Here is a 14,509-nt window from a genome sequence, read left to right on the forward strand (position 1 = left end):
TACACCCCCCCCCACACACACACACACACACAAATAGATAATAAAAATCGTGCGCCCGAAATCAGATGACGGGCTGATCTTAAAAGAAAATAATCACCATCAACAAGAACAACAACAACAGCAAAAACAAACCCACACATTTTTCCACTTACACAAAAGGTCAGGTTTTAATGATACCAGCCATTCTGAAATGATCATCATGCCATAGCATGTTGCGCGCGGGATTGCTGGGTGGATTCTATACCAAGGTATATGATCAAGGACAGGATTTTAATGTATTGCATTACGTTCTACTGACAGAACAACCCAAAACTAAAGTCAGCCTCCGAAGTAAGAGTTGCGTGGAATTACATCGGGATTTGTCGCTTTTGTCTGATCAGGTAGCGAACCATTGCTTTTAGTTTCGCCCTTTTGTGGAATAATATTTTCCTGCATTTTGAGGATGGCTATGTACGACTCTGTACATTCAACTACGGACGATACGCCTTCAGGACCGTCGCTGACTCAAGCCGGGGAGGTGAGTGAGTCTAGGAAGCCGTCCTCCCGCGATCTTGCCTTGTTCTTTTGCATCGCTGCTGTAAACTTTGTGGAGAAAATCATTTACTATGGAATCGTGGTGAACCTCGTTCTGTACTGTACCAACGACCTGGCTTACTCGAGTGCCTCTGCCGCTGTGTTCAGTCTCGTCTTCACTGGAACCAACTATGTTCTGACGATTCTTGGTGGATGGATAGCTGATGGTTACCTGGGGATGTACAATGCAATTTATTTGGGACTTCTGATTTGTCTTATAGGTGAAAAACTGCCTTCAGTAACGTTCTTAGAAAAGAAATAGCGATGGTTTTTGTCAATTTATAAACATGCACCTACCTTTGACTTTTTAAGATTATTCTGATCTTATTTCATCCTTTCCTTGAAGAACGCCGCGCCGTGTATAGCCATAATTTGTTGTGGAGATTATCAAATGTTTTACTGGTTTGCGAGTAATTCTGTGACTTCAGTATCTCATGTCATACATTAGATTCTCTAGAAATGACAATCATGATAAACCAGTGACTGTGCTTAAGCTTAATCTGCTATTATTAATCCGCCAAATCAGTGCCATGAGATCCGTTTTTCCCTAGAATGATTGCCATACGCATTGTGACTTAATGGCATGCCGTATATTGTTTGGTGGCAATTATGAACCGTTACAGGACGAAGATATACCAGCCTATACATTGGCGTCGTATCAAGTCCAGTGTCTGAATAAATCGACAAATTATAACGAAAAGATGAAGACATGTCAAAATCTTTTGTCAGTTTGTACACCTGGCATGATAAACTGTAGTACTGTGTTCATGGTAGTCTTTTAGAACAAAAGCCTATAAACCATGAAGTTTCTCATTTTCATCCAAAGTTAATAGTTCTTCAAACAGCACTTAGTCTTTACTCATTCGCAAAACATGCAAGTAAACATGTTGCATTTAGCAATGCAAAATTAGTATATTTTGCTTCTTTTTTTTCAATGAAATCGTTTCCCCTCGAAATAACGTTCACATCCCATTTCTTTTCCCCCATTGCAATATCTGTCGGTATTTTTACCTCGATCCAAGTTGATGTATAAGCAGGAAAGTCGGAGTATCTATGTCTAACCACCACGGTGTGATGTTATTGTGAAGGTGTCAGCAAGTGATGACACAGAACAGGAGGTGTTGTTAGGCAAAAAGATCTTGGTTCGATTTTGTCCGACAGGTACCACTATGTTACCCCTCATCGCATACGATTGGTCGGCTGCATACGGTCCAGCGTACGGCTTCTCTCTGCAGACCAAGAGAAATTTCTTCATCCTGACGCTTGCCATAGTCAACGTGGGGACATCACCCATCAAGGCGTGTACAGGACCATACGCTGGAGTCCAGATGGAACAATTCGGAATCCGAACCATACAAGCCATCTATCACTGGTAAAAAGGAGAGCAGAGAAAACAAATCATGTTATATACACGCTTATCCCCCTCTTTATAGGCGTTTGTGTAAAAAGTAATGTTCAGGTCTTTTGTAGACTGTATGCTGTGGTTCCCTCCTATAGCGTTCATCAAATAGCGTAAGAAAATTTCGCAAAAAATGCAGATAAAAATGTCGCAAGACGACATAGCTTATTTCGCTAAATCGATTTCCCGAAAAGTGCATGTCGACATGGCGACTTAGCTTATCTCGCCATGTCGACTTCCAAAAAGACATGTCGACAGCTTTTCAGGAAGTCAACTTGGCGATCACCATGTTGACTTATCAAAGTTGAGAATTCGACATGGTGAGTTAACGTCTTGACCTGTCGACATGATGAGAATATTAAGTCGACTTAAAAAAAGTAACTGGCAATGTCATCGAGTAAAATTGCACTTAGAAGCTTAACCCGTAGTTTTCGTATAGTTTTACATGTCTACATGTAAGAGTGATAAACGCAAGTCAGGGCCGTGACGATACAATGAAAGGGTACAATGAAAGGGTTTCATCGGCTATAGCTTGCATACAAATCTTCTCTTGATCTGAATTTCATTGACTCACAGTACGAAATTTATTCTAACGGCTAAATCAATCTGACTTGAAATGTTTCATGATAACTTTATAAAAAGGATGTGATTGTCGTTTCTTGGTTATTGTTGAATTATCATTGATGATGATGGTTACAGACTAATGATATAATCATGACAAGTGGCACCATTATTATATCTCATAATGTGGTTGTAACTCATTCACCTGAAAACATTTGAAACTGAAGAATTCTCTCATTCTTCTAGATTCAATCAGAATAATCTTTCTTTGCTTTCATCTATAACAATTTGCTGTTCTCTTTAATACCTCACACGGTATATATCGACTCGATTAAGAACGTATAGGCACTACTACCAGTTACACCGGTCTATACAAGTATAAGCACAGGACAACAACGAAGGTTCTCCTCTTCCGAGTTTTAATAACGTGCAGGTGTGAATTAAGGGTGATTCTTATGTCCCTTACTTTAAGAAATATCAGTAGCGATGGTGACTGTGAAGAAACGAAAGCAGTGCATAAGTTGTTCAGTGTGATTTGTATGGAAAATCGGATACGCCTACTGGAATACAAGCTGTAACATCTGTGCAGAGTTTTACGCCATGCATGGTGTATAATGTACATGCAAGGGTTGTAGTGGGTGCAGGGGAGCTGATGAAAAGGAATATTCATTTTATGCTAGCGAAACTGAATAGTGCCGAGGAGTATACATGCAGTATGGCAGAGAGCTTGGGGGGGGGGGGGATGAAGAGAAGAGTTGTATGAATTCCTCGACATTTTGAGTGGTATGTGCCCGCCCGCGCCTTTATGAGATCAAACAGCAATTATAACGTTTGGAGGAAATTATGACGTACGGACATGAGAAAAGTGGTTGCGACTTTTGGCTAAGTCGCAAAGCCTGCGCTCTTAAATTTCGTGATTAAATTCTATAAAAGGCCGGGGGGGGGCTGAGTAAGTTGGTGGTTGACCTGAGTGAGGTCTTTCGTTGACATGCTGTCAATATGTATAGTCACTGATCTCATAGTCACTGATCTCTATGTAGATATCAGTGTGTGTAGTCCTCTGCCCGTATTATGGAGCCATGTTGTTTTCAAGAATTCATCTAGGTGGTTTCCTGAACTCTTCTTATGCGTCAATGTTTGATGGTTGTTATGGGGCTGCTGTGTCTTTCAGCTTGATTCTGTATCCTCCTTTAGTTGTTCCAGGGAGGTATACCTTCTTTATTGTTTTCACATCTTTTTTCTTGCCTCATATTCTCAACTTCTCACCATATTTTATTTCATTTCTACCTCGTTTCAACTTAACCGACAGAGGCCGCTGAACGGCGTTGCATCTCAGCACCCCCCCCCCCCTCCCCCCCCCCCCCCACACACACACCATGGGTCTTAAGATAAAACAAACGAAAAGATATAATCAGTGAAAAACTCTGAACAACAAAATAATGATAATACAAGAGCAAAAGTGTGGAACTTCAAAAGGCACATGCAGCTTTCATTATGCGTAGGCCCTGGAAAATTGGACGCGTGACAAAGCATATGCATAAAATGATTTAGATTTTTTTTTTCAAGTAAAGCCCTGCTTAAAAGGAGAAAGGAAGGGAGAGTAAATGATAAAGGAAGAATAATAGACTATAAAGGTGAAAGTGACAAGGCAACTACGCAAACATAAAGACAATAAGTACTAAGTATACAGCGTGCAGACACAGTGTGAGAGATAAGACACGGAAGCTGATAGATGAAGGTACCAATAACTGTCTCGAAATGTGATAAAAGCCTGATCCTTGAAAAGGGCATGGTAGAGAGAGGGAGAGAGCGTGAAAGGTTCTACCTCGATTTTGCTATTAGATAATAATCCGATATTACATTGATTTATGATATAACGAGTCGGAATAAGTTCATTAAGCTGAGAACAGGTAAACGCTCCTTTTTTCACTCATTATTATGCTGGTACAGTAGTTTCCTGTACTTGGTTGCTTGTATGCTGGTATCAGTGCTTCCTCGCAAATTGGACATGCCCGCACACTGACGGTCTGTAAGACAAAGAACGTCATGTGTATTGTGAAGATACTTTGCTTTCGTGCAGATCTAATTCGCTATCACTATCTCACTTATTCATTGTAACACTTTGGAAAAACAAATAAACAAACAGTCGTTTCCCATTATAGCCCATCAGCTAATTGACGAATATACCGTAAATAAAAGGAGAAGCAGAATTCGTATTGTAAACACAGTGACACGTTGCTCATTCATTTTGCCACTCTAATCCTCTCATTCGCCGCTGTGACGTATTTAGTGAGACTTGTCCCTGTTTGAAAAGCCAGTGGAAGACATTTTAAATGACATCATGTCAGTCAATAGATTGCGTGCTTGACATGATATATGCCATCACCATAGTGAATTTTACCGTAGTTAACAGAAAGATGACTGTAAAGTCGACAACAGACGATGTACAGGCCTATAGTGAAGGATATTATGTCGTCTTTCTCCGGAAGGCAAGCGGAAAACTCTCCTTTTCAACTCTTTACACGAATACGATAACCTTCACTACAGGTCTTACTATAACTTATAAAACTTTCATGAAGAAAGTTTGCGAAAAGACACAAAATATCATAGTTATCCTAAACCACTGCTAATCAATACGGTGTTTACAAACTACCAGCCTGTGAATTATTCGGACATGATTATAATAAATTATTAGACCAATATGGACATGTGCGTCTCATGTATAGTCGTGTGTTTCGATTTGCCTAGTTTGGGCACAAAGAATAATTTTTTTTTGAAATCATGTTTTTGGTTGATAATTTACCACCTGCTATCATTCCACCTCTTAATGTCACCACTGAAAAAAGGTACAGCCTATAATATATATTTCCTTTTTGATCAGAGGGATACCCAACTCTGTCAATCAAATATTTTTCAGCAGTAGTTGCCAGGCAGTTGTATTATCATGTCATTATTCTCAGAGACATGATTTGAGTTTACCTTGATGGCGTTTGTTATTCTGTTTCTGCTTTGATTCAGGATCTATCTGATTGCCGAGTTGGCTCCTCTCTTCAGCTATTCTCTCTTGTCATACATCGAACAGGATTTGTCCTTCGCGCTCGGCTTCCTCGTCATGCTCGCCTTCAACGTCCTCGTCATTTTTGTGTTCTGCGCTGGACGAGATTTGTACAAAAACAGACCTACCTCAGGTAATAAATAACATGCGTTACACACATGGAACATTCTCCAAGATGAAATAACCGAAAGTTGTGTCAAAGCTTTACGATATGAGAAGCTACTTTGGCGATTGACACTGACTATTCATGAGTAGTTTGTCATTTCTGGATTCATGATAATTATGGTAACAATAGCAACAACAAAAATAATAATAATGATGATGATGTTAATGATGATAATGATAATAAATATTATTATTGTAATAATTACTTTTATTATTATGATCATCGTCATTACTTTTTTATAATAAGAATGAAAAATTATAATGATAGTAATAATAACAATAATAATAATTATAATTATTATCATTATTATTATAGTATAAAGATAATAATCACAATGATAATGATAATGATAATGATAACAGAAACAAGGTAAAGGAGAAAAAGAGCAATAACAATGTCTTCCATGTCATCATGCATTTATCCATGCGAGCTAGCAACAATCGGAGAAAATTTTGAATTTCCTGTTCAATAAATTTGTCGGAAGAATCAGTCGTTTCGATTGAAGGTTTCATTGCAGGGTCAAAGTCAAAGTTCAGTCTAAGATCAAATTTATTTTCATTTCCATCAAATTAACATAAAAGACTTATTTAAAAAAGTATAAGCGGAACATATTTGTAATAAATTACGTAAATTTATTAGCAAAATACAAAGGGTTTTATTATTCGCTACACCACGACCGTAGTGACAGAGGAACGATACATTAGGGTTCTTGTCATTTGTTAATTACCGACAGGGAATGTCAAGTTTTTGTGTGTTTATATTTATATTATACTTGCTTGGTGTATTTATTTGTCCCATATTATGCGCTCAGGCTGTGTAGTTCCAACTGTCATGGTGGTGGTAATAGTAATTGAGAAGATACCACAGGCCTTGTGATGATAACAGCAGCACGACCATCATCATAATAGTCTCCATTGTCATAAATATCGGGATCATTATCATTATCAACAGATCAAGGCAAAGGAATTAAACAAACCAAATCAGGCAAATTTACACCTGTTCCGTCGGACGCTATTACCATAAATACTATCTCACAACCCTTCATGATAATTCTGAAGTTACGTGCCATTTCTTTTCTTTTTGTCATTTTGAGGAGAGGGGAACTTAGGCTATGCTGGCCTGTTTGTACATTTGTGATTGTATAGCTTGCGTGCCTGTAAGTCTCTGACTGTGTCTTGTTTCTGTGTGTTTATAGGAAATAAAACTCTTCGCAGGATATGCCAAATGCTATGGAAGGCAGCAACATACTGTGATTCTGAGTGCTCTCTCTGTTGCTGCTGTGGATCTTCCCAACCGCAACCTCCCCATCAGGGTAGCCGAGTGGCAGCCTCTGAATCGAGTGCGCTGCTGTCGACAGAGGACGGAAAGCCCGAGCACATCGCATTGGTCGAGACAGAGGCTGGACATGCTGGAGAGTCTGGAATCAAACCTAGTGACGTGGAACCGGGGAATCCCCAGAAGGTCAGTTGTCTAGACCGGCTGACGACGGAGCATGGTGGGACATACTCAAGGCAGGAGGTGGAAGAATTGGAGTGGTTTCTTAACACCCTCCTCGTCTTGAGTGTTGTTATACTTTATAACACCATTCGCTTCCAGGTGAGTACATGTGTTTTGGCATTGTTACTTTGTAAAGCCTTCATGATCCCAATCAACAGCTAAAACACATACTTTTTGCTACATACCAGAAAAAAAAGATATATATAAATAACCCCGCCTTCAGAAATATCTACAAAAAAGGTCATATATGCATAATTACATTTAGCCTAATAAACTGTCTATACCTAAAGAATGTTCAAGTACATAGCCTGAGTCGGCCAAATTGGTATATTTCTAAACATGAATTGCGTCTTGTGTAAATGAGCCCTTGGACCCCCACAATAATTATTAAATTATAACAGTACAGTTACAAAATACAGTACAAATGATATAAAAGTATTGCGATGAATGACAAAACAATGATTTAATAGATGCGTTTTGAGCCTAATCTTGAAGGTCTAAGCCATCACCCTCCCCCCCCCCCCAAAAAAAAAGGGGGGGGGGGATCCGCGGTCGAGGCATATTCAATGGCATTTCTCATTTAAGTTCGTTCGTTCGTTCGTATTTTACCTTGCTTCTCATATCAAATCAAATAAAATATGAATAACATCAATGTGACAAATTCAAACCAAACATAACCAAATGATAAAGGAGCAATACAAAACAAAAGTGCAGGTTATACTACATGCATAGCAAAAATCTTTGTAAAACATTGATAGTTACATTATGATACAAATAAGGCAGTACATTTAGGAGACCGTCAGCATAGGCATAGCTTGACTGGGCTGATGGTCTCATTGGGAAATATAACTCAGGTTTGCCTCTCACAGAAAGTACAGATTTTTTTTTTTGTTCTACATTACAATAGTACGCTTTATAGGGGAAAAGAAGATGTGAGTGAGTGCTGTGCGAATGCAATAGGTGAGTTGAATGTTTGTGTTGGGGCCATTTATGATTAATAATTATTTTTCAGTATATCAATATAATGATACTAATAATTTCAAACCGAAACATAAACAAAATCATATCAATTATTATACTTTACTTTACTAAATATATTGAGTTAAAATGTATTTCTTCAAACTAGCTTTAAAAGAAAACAGAGATGTTCGTGTCTTTAGGGAGTCGGGTAAAGCATTCCATGTGTCAGGTCTGTGATGCCTCACTGACCTGTGAGCTATAAGAGATTTTGGATTATTAAGATGAAAATATGTTGAGTGTCTTGTACGGTAGGAATGAATGTTAGCATTGCAGGGCGGTGAGTTGGCTCAGTCGGTAGCGCGTCTGCCTCACGATCACGCGGCCCGTGTTCGAACCGAGTTTGGACTGAGCAATGTTGTGTGTAAACATACCGTCCCCTCTAGCAAGAGGCATAACACTCTGTCCCTCGATAGGACATAAAATCGAGGTCCCGTGTATGAGAGAGTCACAGCTCATGCACGTAAAAGATCCCGCTTCATTCATTCATCGCAAAGAGCAGGGTGAAGTGGTCCCTCCCCACATCCAACTGGACCCCATGGAAGACCAGCTTATATTAGTGTAGCTGAATATGGGCTATCCAGCCATCTTCACAGATGGAAATGAACAACAACAACAATCGAAAAAGTTTTGAAAGGACTGTTGTAACAAATTTTGCGTGTACTTATACATGAATACAGAAGTTTGAAACTTATGTATATCATCAATTTTTAACACATTTAGCTGCTTAAATAGCAGGGTCGTATGCGCTGAGTACGTAGAGTGTGAACATATTCTGATCGCCTTCTTTTGCAATAAAAACAATTAATTTACCTGCATCTTATTACAGTATTGCCCCAAACAATATTACAATAGTAAGCCATATGAGGGAAAATAGATGCATGAAAGTTGAAATCATGCAATCCGACATGTCATAATTGTCTTCTGTGTATGTGCTAAGTTATTCTTATATTATTATATCTGTATATGTACTTGACTTGATTTCTGAACCGCATTTGATTTGATTCAATGGATGATATCGTATATTCTTTCCCATTCACTCCTGCTCGACGTCGCTGACCGTTGTCGTAGTATTCGACCACGTATCTGCTGCAAGCCGAACGTCTCAATCTGGACGGCATTCCCGTTGCGCTCCTCGCTTTGTTCGTTCCCTGTTCGTGATCATCACCGTGCCGTTAGTCGACCGCGTCGTCTATCCACTCCTTGAGAGATCAGGTGTAAGAGTGTCGTTGATCCGGCGGATGGGTGAGTCGAAAGAGTATATATCAACGTCAACTGAAAATCATACGGTAGACACACCATGCTGTAGGCTAGTATAGGCTCACTATTTGAATGACTTCCTCTGTAATGCTAGTATATACTGCCTTATATTTAAAAAAGAATCTCCTTGACAGAATAATGCCTGTTTTGTGTGGGTGCTGTTCGTTATGCCCAAGGTTCGTTATTCCGAAGGCTCATTATTCCGAAGGTTCGTTAATCCGAAACACACAAATTCCCTACACCTAAAGGTTCGTTAATCCGAAAATGAAAAGGATTCGTTATTCCGAAGGTTCGTTATTCCGAAGGTTCATTCCATCGAAAATGAAATAGGGTTCGTTAGTCCGAAGGTTCGTTGATCCGAAATAATATAGGGTCCGTAACGAACCGTCAGAATAACGAGCTTTGTTTCATTTTCGGATTAAAGAATCTTAGGAATAACGAACCTTACTTCATTTTCGGATTAATGAACCTTCGGAATAACAAACCTCTTCACATTTTCGGATTAACGAACCATCGGAATAACGAATCTTCGGAATAACGAACCTTCGGAATAACGAACCTTCGGAATAACAGCTGTAACCGTTTTGTATACCTCCATAGATTTCGGGATCAAATGAGAAATATCAGAATAAGAAACTGACTTCCTTTGCCATTATACTATATTGACCAACCAGAAAATTGCCATGTCTTATTACATTGATCTACATCAGGAAGTAGATATCAAAACAGATATAATATACCATCATTCTTTGCAAGAGAGTAACATCAAAGAACAAAATGATGTACCTCACATTGACCGTCGAATGCCGACTTTCAATAAAAGATTTACGTTCACAGTATATTCTTGAATGATAATTCCTGTGTGTTTCACGATGTACATGTAATTCGAATGCGATACAAAAGATCTTTGCTGGTATATAGGTCATATTGATGACACACAAGTAGTTTATCGGTCCGAGCACCCTTGAAATAGATTATATAGTCGACCTGGTCGATAAAGGAGTGTTTATGTCTTCCGTTAAAGTTGTGTGCTAGAAGGGAAATGTAATGAAACTTTAGCCTAATTGTTTTGGAAACTTGATGAGACGCGAAGTTGTTCATTGTTAATCATCTTCTGGTATGTCGATAAGCCGACATACACTGTAACGTGTCCTTGTCAGAAACAAAGAATCAGACTAAATATTTTAGACAATGACTGACCGTTTTTTTATCATACCATGTATATATCTATCTACATTTTCAATTGAGAGTATAAGCTGTGCTCCACATGAAACTTTCGTCTATTCAGATAGGCTTGGAAAGTTCCATTTAAACTTGACAGTATATCATTTATCTTGCGTAATCTGTTATTGAGCAAATGATGAATTACACTATATTTTTGTTTATTTGTATGTTTGTTTGTTCGTTTCCATCTGAGAAGATGGCTGGATAGCCCATATTCAGCTATGCTAAGCTGGTCTTCCTGATGGGGTCCAGTTGAATGTGAGGTGGGACCACTTCATCGGGTTAAACACCCTGCTCTTTGCGATGAATGAATGGAGCGGGATCTTTTTTCGTGCATGAGTTGTGACTCTCTCATACATGTGAGCTCCATTTTATGTCCTATATAGAGGGACAGAGTGTTTTGCATCTTGCTAGAGGGGACGATATATATTTACACACAACATTGCTCAGTCCAGACTCGGGTTCGAACCCGGGTTCTTAGAATCGTGAGGCAGACGCGCTACTGACTGAGTCAACTCACCGTCCTTGTATGTATATATTATTTTGTAATACACCATAACAAAAGTAACTTCCATTCTCCCTATCTCTCCCAGCTTGTGGACTGGTGTGCGCCTTTCTTTCGCTCCTGTCGGCCCTCATCGTGGAGATTGTCAGGAAGCAAATTCTGTCTAACGGCGGCAGTTTTGACCAGGTCATCTCTGGCACGATCTTCCGTGCATCCGCACTGTCAATATATGCTCAGATCCCCCAGTACATGTTTATTGGGATTGGAGACGTCTTCATTCTCATCACCGGTAATTTGCTTGTATTCAGTTCAATTCAATTCATTTCAATTTAATTCAATTCAATTCATTTCATTTCAATTCAATTCAATTCAATTCAATTTAATTCAATTTAATTCTATTCAATTCAATTTGATTAAATTAAATCAAATTAAATTTGATTCAATTCAATTCAAAATACATTTATTTATGTCCATTATGATATCTTTAACATCAAAACACAAGGGGTCCAGTTCGAACACCCTCTATCCTTTTTTGTTTTCTAAGAAATTAGTTACTTTCATTCACGGGCTTCATTACGAGTTAGACAATGTATAGGTGTAGAGTTACACAGTTAACATTGGCTAAGAAAGAATGTTCAACATTCATACTAGTGTGCACTCCCTATGAGAATGCAAAGACAGCGGATTTCTGCGTCACGTTATGTAAACCAAGTAAAAAATCAAGTTATAGATAAGAATTGATTGTCAGTCAAGGTGGTAAGCTTAAAGGGATGATACAGTATTGGTGGAGATGAGAATTGGTCTTTTAACTTTTTGCGAGATACCGAGAAAACACTTACGATATAGTACAGAGCATACCATTTTAAGAGGAATTCAAAGTTTATTTGATAAAAATCGGGTTTGGAATGACCGAAACATCAAAAAACAAAGTAAAACAAAGCGATCGTAATAAAGTGTGGGTCCCACACTTTATTAGAATCGGTCTTTTTTGGATATCTCAGCCATTTCAAAACCAATTTTCATCAAATATAATAAAATATATGCTGAATTCCTCATAGAATCACATGCTCTTTCATATTTCATAAGAGGTTTCTCATTATCTCACCAAAAAATGTTAGAAATCTGAAATTAGGTCTCAACCAAAACTGTACCATCCCTTTAATCTTGTTGGGACTTGCTCTTTAGCATGTTTTTGGGGGTTTTAACTGTTTTCTCTCTTTTTTTTTAATTAATCAACAGGTTTAGAATTTGCTTTCTCGCAGTCACCTAAATCGCTTCAGGCTTTTATAACGGGTATCTACCTCTTCTACAATGGAATTGGGAGTTACGTCGGTTCTCTGCTCATTACCATTGCAAACGCAGTATCGGCAGGTGAGTCAACCCAAGGAGGTATTGTATTATACCTTCTTGGTCGGTCAACCCATCACCACACTGCAATGAGATCGAGTTAAACTCGTTCTCTAGGACAATCGTTTTTATCTCTTCAGCTTTTCCTCAATTTTCCCAGTATAAACTACTTACCACAGAGAGGAGGACAGTATAAATGACACCATCATTGAAAGTAACTATTGTATATTTGATAAATATCATTCTTAAGGTCGGGTCTTTCTGCTTCATTGCCATCTCAAAGCATATCGTAAAATGTTGTGAGCGTGTTATGTTATGTTTTGTTTTATTTTGATTTCTTATTCCTAGACATATCACGCGACATGTCGCATACAACATTTTGGGGGAAAAACACTAACTTCGCATACCTTAAATTTAATTTTGTAATCTCGTATATTTTCTGTTCCTTTCTCATCAGTTATGGAATCTTTGCTCACCACTGCGATATGTCATTGTCCGTATTTTCCTCAGGAAATGAGTGGATTCCGAATGATATCAACAAAGGACATCTGGAATACTACTTCGGTCTTCTGATAGTGGTCAACTTCTTCAACATGGCGTACCTCTATTGCATCACAAGAAACTATAAATACGTCACTCAGTATGAAACCAACAATGAAAATGAAGATCAATGCTGATGTACTGCAGTTCATCTCATACTGCGTATAGGCTATGATAGACTGTATGTGAGTAGTTTTGAAATATTCGTATAGCTTTGCAACCTCTTACCTCTTATATATCTGAATTAGAGTGTTTTCCATAAAGGACAATTTCGGACCAGTTTAAATAAAGAGTAAAGTTTCATAAGTACAACAGCGAATATTCGATCAAAATTGGATCAAAATAATGGGAGTTATGATATTCTGAAGTTTTGCTAATTATTTCAAAACGGCCGAGATGAATATGCAGATGAGTGAGCTGATCATGTCTTCATCTCGTAATTTTTCTTTAATCGTGTAACAAAGCTGACGGAAATTCAATATTCTGCTATGCAAAAATGTAAATGCGAATAGTTCTGGCTAAACACCTTCAAAATGACGATTAGTCAGATCATTAGGGTTTTAGACTGGGGCATAATTGTATTTAAAACACACACACAAACAAACAAACGGAAAAAAAATCAAGATTTCGTGTGCAGACAAGTGTATGGCAAGTTGAATAACTTTCAACTTGTCCGGGATGTCGAGAAAAGTGCTTAAAGGGATCGTACAGTTTTGGTTGAGACCTAACATGCCTAATTTCAGGTTTCTAACATTTTATGGTGAGATAATCAGAAACCTCTTATGAAATATGAAAGAGCATGTAATTCTATGAGGAATTCAACGTTTATTTGATGAAAATTGGTTTTGAAATGGCTGAGATATCAAAAAAGAGCAATTCCACTAAAGTGTGGGTCCCACACTTTGTCACAATTGCTTTGTTTTACTTTGTGTTTGGCTGTTTCAGCCATTCCAAACCCGATTTTCATCAAATAAACTTTGAATTCCTCTTAAAATGGTAATACCATATGCTCTGTACTATATGCTCTGTACTATATAATAAGTGTTTTCTTGGTATCTTGCAAAAAGTTAAAAGCCCAATTCTCATCTCCACCAATACTGTATATTCCCTTTAAATATTCCATCTGTGGCATTTTGTTTTGTTTTGTTTTTCTTTTTTCTGATGAGATTGTGCTCAGTGCAAGTATTATTAAACGCACTGTGTTGCCGTTCAGCATAAACACCAACATTTCTGATGTTTTCGCCGATATAAATGTTGGATTTGAATGCTTGAAACGATGAATTATGATTATCCTTTTCTGCAATCTTTAATATTTAATCTGCTCTATTCATTGTCTGTCGTTTTGCTTCCCTTTATAGTGACTGT

The 14,509-nt window shown here is 38.1% G+C and overlaps 1 pseudogene; it reads left to right on the plus strand.

The window, feature by feature from the left end:
• The first annotated feature begins 442 nt into the window (after positions 1-442).
• LOC140242966 (solute carrier family 15 member 4-like) lies at positions 443-13,281 on the plus strand (annotated as a pseudogene).
• Positions 13,282-14,509: the final 1,228 nt, after the last annotated feature.

Source organism: Diadema setosum, chromosome 2 (genome assembly GCF_964275005.1).
Source record: "Diadema setosum chromosome 2, eeDiaSeto1, whole genome shotgun sequence".
In the NCBI taxonomy this organism is placed as follows: Eukaryota; Metazoa; Echinodermata; class Echinoidea; order Diadematoida; family Diadematidae; genus Diadema; species Diadema setosum.